The sequence below is a fragment of the Camelus bactrianus genome, chromosome 12 (genome assembly GCF_048773025.1).
Source record: "Camelus bactrianus isolate YW-2024 breed Bactrian camel chromosome 12, ASM4877302v1, whole genome shotgun sequence".
Classification (NCBI taxonomy): domain Eukaryota; kingdom Metazoa; phylum Chordata; class Mammalia; order Artiodactyla; family Camelidae; genus Camelus; species Camelus bactrianus.
Window position 1 is genome coordinate 49,403,406 of NC_133550.1, and position 13,465 is coordinate 49,416,870.

The 13,465-nt window shown below is 35.7% G+C and overlaps 1 protein-coding gene and 1 long non-coding RNA gene across 21 annotated transcripts in view; one reads left to right on the forward strand and one right to left on the reverse strand.

Annotated features, from left to right (window-relative positions):
* The window catches only part of LIN7A (lin-7 homolog A, crumbs cell polarity complex component), a 208,475-nt gene that overhangs the window by 1,505 nt on the left and 193,505 nt on the right, over positions 1-13,465 (forward strand). For 12 of the 15 annotated variants that reach the window (XM_074375343.1, XM_074375334.1, XM_074375345.1 and 9 more), the window contains exons 2-3: positions 7,660-7,774; positions 13,165-13,279. The gene's annotated coding sequence lies outside the window, so the exon portion shown is untranslated. Of the gene's footprint in view, positions 1-7,659; positions 7,775-13,097; positions 13,280-13,465 lie in introns of all 15 variants that reach the window. The other 3 variants (XM_074375336.1, XM_074375335.1, XM_074375333.1) reach the window with 3 other exon arrangements.
* LOC123617997 (uncharacterized) overlaps positions 87-13,465 on the reverse strand; it is a 90,700-nt gene continuing 77,321 nt past the window's right edge. For 2 of the 6 annotated variants that reach the window (XR_006726325.2, XR_012510798.1), the window contains 3 exons: positions 11,108-11,275; positions 9,420-9,476; positions 87-6,078 (listed from right to left, as the gene is read on the reverse strand). This is a non-coding gene — a long non-coding RNA (uncharacterized LOC123617997). Of the gene's footprint in view, positions 6,079-9,419; positions 9,477-11,107; positions 11,480-13,465 lie in introns of all 6 variants that reach the window. The other 4 variants (XR_012510800.1, XR_012510799.1, XR_012510802.1 and 1 more) reach the window with 4 other exon arrangements.

A 13,465-nucleotide genomic window follows, 5' to 3' on the forward strand; every position in this document is an offset into this window, starting at 1 on the left:
TTGAGGCGCTGTATCCTGGCACACCTGTAATTCAAGGTGCACAGGCTCCTCCAGGACAGCCCATTCCACCTGCCACTCACCCCAACAGACTCTATAAATTACTGTACAAAGATTATCATTTTCTTTCTGTGCCCCAACTTGATTAAGGTGGGGCATCTGACTCCAAGATCCATGATTTTCACACCAAGCTAATTATTTTTCTATCAAAAAGAAGAAAGATTTTAGACTTCCAATAAAATATGACAAGTTGTGTACTCACATCAATTCCTCTTCTAGAAGAAAAAGAATCAAAGTGGGGTGGTGGTGGTAAAAATTCTACAAGAACAAAGAGAACAGGAGAGGACAAGAAACCAAATGAGAGAATGGAAAGAAAATGAATTTGGTATATGACTTAAAGGGGGAGGGGGGAGCTGAATTTAACTACTGTTAGAGGAGCAAATGGATTTCCTCATCAGAAACCTGAAATGTCTTAGGATTTGGAGACCCCAGTTTCCTCTGAAGGTTCAGAATGAAGGTTAAGGGCTTAAAAGCAAAGGGGTTAATTAAAAGATTGTGTGAGGCCCCCACCCCTGACACTGCTGGATAAAACCATTTTCTTTGGACCCTGCAGTACTGTCTTGTTTTAAGTTATTGTATGAAAAAGATTGTTAATATAAGTTCCATATCAAGCAAAGGGAAGAGCATGAGTGAAGGTAAGTCCAGCACAGATGAGGAGCATAGTATACACATAGAACTAGAGTGCACAAAACGACTACAAACTTCTACTAGAGCCAGATAGGGAGCTACAAAATAGTCAAATACAAGCCAGGACCTTTTTTACACTAAAAGCTTGTGAACTAATAATTAAACATATGAAAAGCTTAAAATCATTAACCATTGAATCCCACTACTACCCCTTACTAATTTCCCTACACTGTGTAATTTCCCTACACTGTGACTGAGACTGAGGTTGATAATCCTTACTTCACAGGAGTGTTGCAAGATTTAAATATATGTAAATTGCTTAGCACCAAGGCAGTAGCAAACCAAGCGAATTTAAACAATTGGCTATGAACAAACAGCCAATCCAAAAAATCAACCCCCAAACCTCCAGCTTCATTAACATCCTCAAAATTTTACAACCAGAAAGCTTTGAAAGAAATTAATTTAGGCATGCATGTTACGTTCTGTCCTGCTTCAAAAATTAAATTATATTTTTAGCTAATTTGGGGACAGGATACTCATATTCTTTTCAATATTTAAGCCCTCTAAAATTCCAACTTTTATAATAAGTACAGTATTTCATTGTATGTCAATAAATGGTATGTTTAACATGCTATTCAAGATGACATTTTAAACACCTTAAGCAGACTGATTGATCAGATTATCTGAGAGAAACTTTCTAGTAAATGGAAGAAGCACAATGACGAACAGTGATGAAATAAAAGAGAAAGAATGAAGGGAAGGGAGGAAACTGGAGTCAGAATACTTAATGCCTAAGAAAAAGATGCTGAAAATTAGCAGGAGAGCAGAGTGGAATTAGAATTAAAAGAGAAAAAAGATAAAGGAATCCTACATCTTAATTTTTCCCTGTTTACAATTTTTGCCTGGAAGCGGTCATTCTTAGTACAGGCCAACCTTTTGCCAACAGAGAGAGTAAAAGGGATTAAAAAATGTACAATTTGAAATTAAGTGTGGATTACCCTGGTCATTATTACATTATTCTGCTGGCCACAGAATTCATGTTTTCACATAAATCTGTTAAGAGTCAGATGTCTAACTTTGGGTAAGTATTAGAACTACTAAGAATTTTACTTATGACAAAAGCTAAAAATGGCCTCATATATTGAATTTCTTGGATATTATGAAAACTTGGCAAGTACATATAGAAACACTTGCAAAAATTACTTTATCTCTGTAGCAGGTACACACTGAGCTGAAATTTGAGCCTGCAGAAACACTGCAGATTTATTTTGATTTGGGAAAGACTTTCTGGAAAATATGCTGATTTTCACGGCTTAGTAAATATTTTTAAAACTTCTAAAGTGATACAGCGCATAGTAATGTAATTTTAAGCTCCTATTTTGAAACATTTTTCTTTTTGCCCACATAGTAATTACAATAAAGGCAAAGAGAAAAAGGCAAATAAAAGAATTGTTTTCAAATAAATAACAAGTGGAAAGACACTTTACAACTTCAGTTCATTCTGACAACCAAATATAAGGCATGGGATTCATTCACTAGCCTTATTTTTATTTCTTAAAAAAATCCTAAAGTTTATTTTTAGTCAGTAAGTATTAATAAAAATACAGTTGCTTTTATTTGAGAAAAAAATGGAAAGAAACAACCTAGGCAAATATTTCCAATCATTTTTTTCAAGTTCTTGAGTTTTTTGTTTTTGTTTTTGTCTTTTTTTTGGTTTTCTGGTGGGTTTTTTGGTTTGATTGTTCTCTGTATAGCAATTTACAGTTGAGGGGGGAATCTCATCAGTACAGTTGTGTTGGAAAAATCACACAATGGCTAATATTTTAATCAGACATGAACATCCTTGAGAAATCATTTTAAATTCTTCCTTACATATAATTCCTAAGAAAACTTTTCTCTTTCTGTTTTGCATTCCTAAGCCAAAACCACTGTTTTTTACTCAACTATTTGTTATAATACTTTAAATATATAAGAAATGATCTCATTATCAGAGAACAAAAGGTGAAAAAGGAAAGAAATATCTTCTATAATAAAATTTTTCACAAACTGTAGTTGATTACCTAACATTACTTTGGGTTGCCAATTTGTGTGTGTGTGTGTGTATGTGTGTGTGTGGTAGTAAGATACAAAATTAAACTAGAAAATGAAACAAGTCCAGTTAACCAAAAGAGCTGCTCTTATGTAACAAGGGAGTGGGCAATCATTTTGGAGTTTTAAAGAAAACACAAGTATTTCAACTGAAGTACTGTTTTAAAATTAAAGAAAATTTGGAAACAAAGAAATGACTTACATTAGGTAGATCATATAAACAGGTATCTCATTTATTTATGGGAAGCACTATGGACAAGAAAATTTTAAAGTATGGAATATAGGTTGAGTATTTGGACACTTTTTCCAACCATCATTCTGAACGATGAGATGCTTAGATGACCCTTGTGATACCTTTATGTTCTACCTGTTGATACAGATCCCTACCTGTTTTTAGAATTGAACACCTAACTATTTAGAGATCCAAAGTGTGTTTAGAATTTCCAGTAAAGATATTTTGTGTATTAAAAGGATTTCAATGGACTTCTCTGTCAGTTGCTTGCACTTGCTTTTTTTGCTTAACCCAGATACTCTTGTACCTTGTGTGTATATAAAGTTTGTCTCTTTATATTTATGTACTTATAACTCTATGTGGGATAAAGTTTATTTTTCTGTAACATTATATTGCTTCTTCCCATTGAAACCTTTGTCAGCCTAGTATAAACCGACACATCAGTTTTGAAAGAGTAAGAGAAGTGTTATTAGTGTTTTCATTTTTTGTCTTTTTTTTTTTTGTAACATTGTTTTATACCTATGAACTTCGAGTAATATTGCTGGGCTCAGCCAGACTATTCCAGCTACTGGCATCTCCTCCTTTCCTCTCTGCTGTGACAACACCATAACAAAGTGCAAAGGCTTTTTGATAGATTACACCTGCAATAATGACTATACATGTATGTGTGTGGATGTGTGTGAAATGACTAATTTCTGCTATCCTCCTTTAACATCTGTAAATTTCATTCTTTCTTCGCTGCTTCGATGAGCTAATCTAACAGCCTGTTCACCTACCTCCTATCACTCAGTTAATCCACAAGTATTTACTAAGGCCCTCTCCCCATGTTCAGCAGCCTTCTAGGAACACAAAGAATTATTTATAAATTGCTAAGAATCTATCTCTGTTATTAAGTATTTTTTAACATTTTTTATTGATTTATAATCATTTTACAATGTCGTGTCAAATTCCAGTGTAAAGCACAATTTTTCAGTTATACGTGAACATGTATATATTCATTGTCACATTTTTTTCTCTGTGAGCTGCCATAAGATCTTGTGTATATTTCTCTGTGCTATACAGTATAATCTTGTTTATCTATTCTTAAATTTTCAAATCCCATCTATCCCTTCCCACCCTCCACCCCCTTGGCAACCACAAGTTTGTATTCTATGAGTCTATTTCTGTTTTGTATTTATGCTTTCTTTGTTTGTTTGTTTTAGATTCCACATATGAGCGATCTCATATGGTATTTTTCTTTCTCTTTCTGGCTTACTTCACTTAGAATGACATTCTCCAGGAACATCCATGTTGCTGCAAATGGTGTTATGTTGTCGGGTTTTATGGCTGAGTAGTATTCCGTTGTATAAATATACCACATCTTCTTTATCTAGTCATCTGTTGATGGACATTTAGGCTGTTTCCATGTCTTGGCTATTGTAAATAATGCTGCTATGAACATTGGGGTGCAGGTGTCATTTTGAAGTAGGGTTCCTTCTGGATATATGCCCAGGAGTGGGATTCCTGGGTCATACGGTAAGTCTATTCGTAGTCTTTTGAGAAATCTCCATACTGTTTTCCACAGTGGCTGCACCAAACTGCATTCCCACCAGCAGTGTAGGAGGGTTCCCTTTTCTCCACAGTCTCTCCAGCATTTGTCATTTGTGGATTTTTGAATGATGGCCATTCTGACTGGTGTGAGGTGATACCTCATTGTAGTTTTGATTTGCATTTCTCTGATAATTAGTGATATTGAGCATTTTTTCATGTGCCTATTGATCATGTGTATATCTTCCTTGTAGAGTTGCTTGTTTAGGTCTTTTGCCCATTTTTGGATTGGGTTGTTTTTTGTTTCTTATTAAGTCGTATGAGCTGCTTATATATTCTGGAGATCAAGCCTTTGTCGGTTTCATTTGCAAAAATTTTCTCCCATTCCGTAGGTTGTCTTTTTGTTTTACTTATGGTTTCCTTTGCTGTGCAGAAGCTTCTAAGTTTCATTAGGTCCCATTTGTTTGTTCTTGCTTTTATTTCTATTGCTTTGGTAGACTGCCCTAGGAGAACATTTTTGGGATGTATGTCAGACAATGTTTTGCCTATATTTTCTTCTAGGAGGTTTATTGTATCTTGTCTTATGTTTAAGTCTTTGATCCATTTTGAGTTTATTTTTGTGTATGGTGTAAGAGAGTGTTCTAGCTTCATTGCTTTACATGCTGCTGTCCAGTTTTCCCAACACCATTTGCTGAAGAGACTGTCTTTATTCCATCGTATATTCTTGCCTCCTTTGTCAAAGATTAGTTGACCAAAAGTTTGTGGGTTCATTTCTGGGCTCTCTTTTCTGTTCTGTTGGTCTATATGTCTGTTTCTGTACCAATACCATGCTGTCTTGATGACTGTAGCTCTGTAGCATTGTCTGAAGTCTGGGAGAGTTATTCCTCCAGCCTCTTTCTTTCTCTTCAGTAATGCTTTGGCAATTCTAGGTCTTTGATGGTTCCATATAAATTTTATTATGATTTGTTCTAGTTCTGTGAAATATGTCCTGGTAGCTCAGTCTCATTAGGAGGAAAACAAGTCATCAAGTGCCATATAGTTTGTTAGGCCTTTTAGAGGTAGATGAAAAAGCAAATGTGAAGGACCAAAATATGGAATGGAAAACTCCAAGTTTAAGGCACAAGTAACCATTCTAAAACATAAATTAGTTGTATCACTCTCTTGCCTAAAACCTGTCGATGGCTTCCCACTGCCTATAGTGGAAAACCCAATGCCCAAAGCCCTTAGCATAGACCTGTCATTTTCACTTGGGATCTATTCTGCTCCCCTAGGGGGCATTTATAAATAAGTAGTGTATTGTTATCTATTGCTGTCTAATAAATTATTCCCTAATTTAGGAGCTTAAAACAACAGATGTTTATTATCTCATATGAGCTGCTGTTGATCAAGAATCAGGATGAGTTAGTTAGCTGGGTGCTTCTGCCTCTAATGAAGTGGTCAGTACTATGGTCACCTCAATGGGCAGGAGAATCTGGTTCACCTTTACTCACATGGCCGTTGGCAGGAGGCTTCAGTTCATGGGGCTGTTCAGAGGTCATGGCAGCTGGCTATCCCCAGAGAAAGATAAGAGAGTGAGTAATTGATTGAGTGGTTGTGTGTGTGTATGTGTGTGTGTGTATGTGTGTGTATGCGTGTGTGCGTGCGGAGGGGAGAGAGAGAGAGAGAGAGACCAAAACAAACTCCACAATCTTTCATAATGCAATCTCATCTCAGAAGGGCAAATTTGTCACTTCTGTTTTACGCTATTGGTCACACAGACAAATTCTGGTACAATGTGGGTGGAGACTATACAAGGTTGTGAATAGGAAGAGTCTGGGTGATTGGGGACCATCTTGGAGGCTGGCTGCCAAAAGTAAGGATACTTTTGGTTTGTCATAATGGCTGGAGATTGCTATTAACATGAGCAAAGACCAAGAATATTAAAATCTTGTATAAGAAAGAATCATAGCCCCTCACAAAACTGCCAACAGTATTGCCAAATAGCTCTGCTATGTTTTGGGTACACTACCCTTTTCCTACACGCACACACCCAACTCTTTCTGTATTTGGCTTCTTGCAATTCCCTGTAAAATCCTATTCCTTCGAGTTGCACAAATCTTCCTTCTGGCTGCAGTGCCTTCTTCACCTTGGCAACCTCTCCAACTGTCTCTTTAGGATTTAGTACAAATCCCTTCATCTCCTGGATGCATCCGATCACATTAAGCAGATGAGCTCTTGCTTTTTTTTTTTTCCAATTCTTATATTTGTTATAGCACTTATCACACTGCTGTAATTACTTTTACCAACCCTTCTCCCCCAGAAAACTGTGGACCCTGCAGGAATATGTTTTATAATCTTAGTTTAGTCTCAGTGTCCCCGTACCTTACTCAGTCCCTGCACATAGCAAACACTTCTTAATGCAAGATAGTGAATGAATGACCAAATTAGTGGTATGCTGTCTGTGTTTGTGTACATGTGTATACAAAGGTGCTGCCACTTAAGAGAAAATTGTAGAATGTAAAAGCTTGAGAACAACTGACTTGCTCCATTTTAATCCAGACTCTGCTTTGTTCCATTTGTTTCCTGTTAAAGTGCAAATTCGCCTTTACTTCTCATAATCTATTTTTAAATAAGTGTTTTACATCTTTGCCAAAAGGATAACCAAAAGTTATATTTTCATAGATTGTGTCTATCAATTTTAGAGGGCGCTACCTGATTAATGCACTTATTTTTCAGAAAATGTTCATGTTAAAGAATTTAAATATAAATTAAGAAAGAATAATCCTGTCTCAGTGCATTTAATGATGTTTGACTGTTGAACTCAAAGAGTTAACATAAATTCTAAATGTGCTATATTACAGCCATTAGAATTTATTAAAGTGAATCTGCAGTAATAGGATAAAAGGTTGATTTCCTAAAAGAGTTATTATAAGCACCAAATGGGCCAAGTTATGGGAAAGTGCAATCTGAAGCTCTGAAGACTGAAGTATACTCTTCTAAAGGAGCTAATGCAATATCCAACCGCATTAACCTAAGGAGTAGCTTATTAACTGAAGCACCTATGCTACGTAGGAATAATTTAGTGGCCTTCTAGGGCTTGGAGTGTTGCTTCTGGTGTTAGATTCCAGGCTTGTCCATTTTTGTGACAGATTCAACCTGCCAGTCATGGTCATGCCCTGACGACCTTCTGCTAAACCTTCCAGATATTGAGTGACTTCCTGGACCTTCACCTGCTCCAGAACTCCTCTGATACTCTGCTTGGAGGTACGAATAGTTTCATGTCTACTCATGTATTTAGATAGTCCTTTTAGCAAAAAGACTATATGTCTGACATATAGTTGAATATGTGCATTCTACTCCTAGCTGGTCTGCAGCCCAGAAGAGGCCACTCCACATTAAGCTGCCCCAATAAAATGCCTTTTACTGAAAAAAAAAAATCAACTATATGCCAGACATATATGAATACAGAGGCCAGGAAGACAGACACTTTTTGTCAGATCTCATGAGATTTACCTTCTGATTGTCAGATATAGAAAATAATAACCTAACACATTATAACACAACAAATAATATTTCAGATAAGGATATGGGCTATGATAAAAAATAAAACAAAGTAAAGGGCAAGTGAGTGAATTCCTTCAGGAGGTGGTATTTAAACCAAGGCCTGAATTATAGGAGGGTGTTACCAATGTGAATATTTGTGGAAGAGAACTTTAGATAGAGGGACAGAAGGACCATGTGCAAGATCTCTGTGGTTGGAACAAGCTTGGTGTATATGGGAGTTAGAAAGTTAACAAGTGATACTGGAGCATGTTAAAAGATTGAGAGATGCCGTGTAAGAGATTGGAGGAGCTAGATGATGAAGGATCTTGTAGACTATGGAAAGACATTTAGATGTTACTCTAAATGCAGTTTAGAGCTCCTGGATAGATTTCAAAAACAGAAGTGTATCTGATTTATGCTTATAAAATTTGGGGGATTTGAGCCTCCTGTTCTGGTCCTTACCATAACCATCAGTTCCTGAATCTGACATATGTAACAAAAGGCTTTCAAAGAGGTGATTGGGGGTTTGCTAAGGGCACACTGTCTCTTTTATCTACAATGTTTACATTTCATGGAACTTCAGTAGTGAGTTCCACCTTGACTCAAGTTCAGGAAGCCCTTTCTCCTAGACATTATATTCAGTATTACCCGTTTTATAGGCAGGCAGTTAATTCATCAGTCACTCTCGGCCTTTGCTAATTCCCTGGTCAGGTCCATACTAGAGAGCTATAAGGAAATTTCACCCTCTCTCCTTGAAAATACGAACAAAACTCCAAAACTTCAACATCTTAAACACTTTTCTGGGCTTCATAAGGTTCAAGAAAAGTTAAGTGGATTATGTTCCCCCCCAAAACAATACAATTTTAACACTGCCAAATAATGCCAAATACCCCTTATTCATTTATTGTCGTAATTGATAACCATCTTCCAAATTGGAGTACACTGAATGGCTCTTCCAGATTCAGGACATCTAGTCAGCTTAAGAAAGTTCTTAACCTACTAACCTTAGATAAAAGATCAGTCATTTTTAAGTGATATTCCTCACTCCTTTCCTCAAAAAATGTCCTCTGAGATATTATCAAGACCATGCTTTTCCCATGTAAGTTCTCTGTGATGGGTAAACATGAAAAATACACAAGAATTACCTTGTATAAACCAGTACAGTGGAGGCAGAACTCAGTGAAGTCTGCAGTCTTTGAGTAACACTGTTTTGAACGACACTTAGACCACAATCAATATTTGAATTAAAAATTTAGCTTAAAAAAACATGCAATTTCCTTAAACATGGATATTTATTCTTCTTGGATTAGATGAGCAATAACAGAAAAATGCCTAACTTTTCCCTGTATACATCTTTGTTTCTTACCACATGTACGGTGCTCATCGATTTTGACAATGCTGCATGTAACAGCGCTCTGTAAGTCTGTAGAAAGACAAGAAATTTGAATCTCAACATTGTAAATGCATTTGTGGTAATTAAAAAGACCAAATAGTTATATTAGTTGTAATTAAGTTATGTAACAAAATTCTTAAATGTTTATGAAAGCCAAAATAATTAGTAGAGCAAAGCAAAGACTTTACTCACTTTTAACTTAGTTTTACAATAAGTAAAACTAAATTAAATCTATCCTAAGGATTTAGTTATGTTATGTATAACTGAATGGTAATCAGATTTTTTGTGATTGTTATGGTAACACCAAAGTTGAGTTGTTTCTTCACAAATATCATCACAAATATCATTGGAAAATAACATTCAAGTGACTTTTTGTAATGTATATTTAAATTAATTCAAAATAAAGAATCCTGTGACTGTTTAACTGAACTGCTACAATTTTACTTTTGGTAATTTGATCAAGATTTTATGCAAGATCTCCATGTAAGAGACTTGGGATTTGTAGGCATTATTCTTCATCTCTCAAAAATACATTTAATCAGCTTAGGTTAGAAAAATAAAGTCAGTAAGCATTCCAAGGAAATAACACAACCCACTTCAGATTTCTCTTTGGAGATGAGACGTAGGTTAAAAATCATTTAAGAATAACAATACCATTGTCATGCATTTAAAACAGATTTAATTAAAAACAAAAGAGCATAACTATTTGAACTCTAAGCTTATGTGTAACCTCCCCCCATATTAAAAAGAAGAATGAAGGGACCTTTTATCCATTCTGTAGAGGCAAATTAACAAAATTCAAGGTCCACACTTTGAAAATACAATTGATCAAAACACATGAGGAAACAATGATAATGAGCATGTGTAGCTAACATTTATCGAAAAGAAGAGAGAAATGGAGAAAGAAACTTAATATTTAAAAACTATGATTTTTTTCCACTTCCTACAATAGCCTTTGATATAGGCCAAACAATTTGTAAATTCCAGGCCCACAAAAACAAAGGAGTAAATATAATAGGGAAAACTGGGAAGAAATTGTTATAGTAGGGAGTTTAGGAGTTCAGGCTCCTGAGTCAGATAGTCCTTGATTTTAGTCTTTGCTCTGTCTCTTATTAGCTGTGTAATTTGAGGCTAGTCTCTTATTCTGAAACTCAGTTTCCTCCTGTGTAAAATGGGAATAACACTGGGGAGTTGAAGTGAGACAATGTGTATAAAGCACTTAGTACAGTGTTTAATTTACAGTAGGTACTAAACATGGTTGTTTCCATTTATTCATTCAACGTGTATTTATTAGGCATCATGGATAAGCCAGACATTCTGCTGGCTAACTGGAATATAGGCAAGAACAAGATTCTTGATGTCATGGAACTTACAGTTTAGTAAGAAGGAATGTGGAGAATGTGCAGTCCAAAAGATACAGCAGTGATGGCAGTAGTGATAATAGAAGCATGACTATACACTGAGAAAGTGTGTACATCTCAGAGGCCTTTATGCCAAATTATGACCCAAGAAATGGACCATGTAGGTCAGAGACAGAAGAGAAATTGGGAACATACTTTGATTTGCCTGTGGCATTCCAAATAAACCCCAAATTCCTGGATCTAAATTACAAGGCCCTCCATGATCTATCCTCTCTTTATTTCCCCTTCCTCGTCTCTTACCACATTCCCAAGTTGCTCCCTGGAGTTTCAGTTTCTTTATGTCTGGTTCTCACCCTCCTCTGCTAATACACATCGCTTCATTTTGCTGGACCGGCCTTTTCTTTTTCACTTGGATAATTCCCTCTCAGCCTTCAGATCTCTCCTTGTACATTGCTTCTTCTTGAAAGCCTTTTCAAAGTACAGTAAGAGCCTCTGCTTATGTTCTTCAACTTTATAGCACTTACCACACTTTACTTTCTACACAGAGAAACTCTAGCTTGTGAAGGTAAGGATCTGGCTTACCTTCATATCCATGATATCTAGCATAGTACTGTTTTCTAGTAGGCACTTAATAAGTGTTTGTTGGAGACTGTATCTTTTTTGCCAGTTGACCTAAAGAGTGATGGGTGAATAAGGCAAAAACACACACACACAGAACAAAAGTCAAAACTCCAGCCAACTGTCAAGAGCACCGATTAAAGAAAGAAGGAAGAGCAAGACACTGGTTGGTGCTTTGCCCATAGTGCTTACAAATTGTTTATGGCTCATTATTATCTTATCTAAGTCTCATAAAATCTTGCTCAATTGATATAATTATCCCTGTTTTGTAGGCAAGGAATTTAAGCCTCAGAAATATTAATGTCTTGCTGAAGACTAAACAGATAGTATGTAGAAGAGCTTGGATTAGAATCAAATTAGAAATTGTAAGATTTTGAATTGGAGAGTAAAGTGCAAGTACGAAAATATTTTAAAGGATTATAGAAAAAGATAAGTTACTGGGTAGACTCACTTGCATTGATATTTACAGTGAGATAAACATGGTCACCTTTGATGTCAGTGTAAGATGTTCCAAAGATGTCCATGTTTTATGGACATGATATAATAATTATACTCTTTAATGCTTGAATATATGTGTGTAAAATTGTGGCCTGTTATTTAAATCTTGGGTAAAGCATACATTTTTCTGCCTGGGTCATGTGGTTGTGATTTATTTCACTATGGGAAAGCTGAGAGCTAGAAATTCAGCTCCAGATATCCTGCATCTCCTAATAAATAAATAGCATTTTTGACCAGCAGCATTTGCCCAGTTTTTCTCAGAGCAAACATATCATTAACAGTGGAAATTTTTAAAAATCGAAATCTCAATATCTTTAATGCACATCAGTTAAAATAAATTGTAAGTGACAACCCCCAAGCTTGAGTAATTAGAGTATTGAGAGAATAAGAAACTTAAGAAAATAAGTTCTCAATATGAGTATTTTGAAAATACAAAGAAATGGGCTAGGATTTAATACCTAGTAAATGATAGAAGTTTGAAGAACATTTACAACTCAAATACCTACAAAGACACTAAGATACAACATTAGCAAGGTTTGGGTGATGTCCCTTTCCTGTTAGATCTTGTCATAAGATTTATATCTTATCAGCCATATATGTAGCAATTTATTTACAAGAAGATCTCCTATGAGATTTTAGTTTTATGATATTTTTATTATTAAACTTGACATTTTGATGCTTGTTTACTTGACTGTTATACAGAAAATTGTACTTAATCTTTGTGGATTTTTTAAGGAAGCTAGATTTTAAATTATTCATATTTAACATGCTGGAATAACTCAATTGATCTTGTTATAACTGATGCAATTTCTTTACCATAGAAATAAGTCAATATGTATACAAGATTGTTCAGTTTCGTGGAGTTAGAGATCAATGAATTAACATCATTTATAATTAAATGAAAATAGTGTATGAAGGTAACAGAAACATTTATTAAAAAAATGTCATTACCATATCAGCAAGAATCTATGACTTTAAACCAAGTCTCCTGAATTCCTATAGAGGATTGGGAGAGCCCAGCCAGTTGGGACCAATCCCTATGTTCTCTTCTTTTTTGGTGTACTGCTAGACTGCATTTCTAGGCTCCCATGAGGTGGGGCCAAGTGTCCAAGTTCTGGCCAGTTAATGTGGTCTTTTTTTTTTTTTTTTTTAAATGTGGTCTTGAATGAATGAGCTGGGCCCCAAACCCTTGGATGAGATCTCCAGGTACTTTTTCCCACCCCTCTGCCATCTGGCTGCAGGAAATCCTGTGGAAGACTCCAAGACCTTAGGAAATGGTGGAGCTACCTGACAGGAGTCTATGTCTCTGATAAACTATAAAGAACAGAGTCTGCCACTTCCTAGGTTAGATGCGAGGTGAGTAAAAAATAAACCTCTATTGTGTTAAGCAACTGAGATTTAGAGATAGTTTGTTATAATAGATAGTCTAACCTGAATAATACAGAGGGCATGAGGAAAACCCCAAACTTGTCTCATGCTTTCCTCTGAACATCCTCAACCTTGCTGCATATTATTATTAACCGTGTGCAAATTGGTCTAATA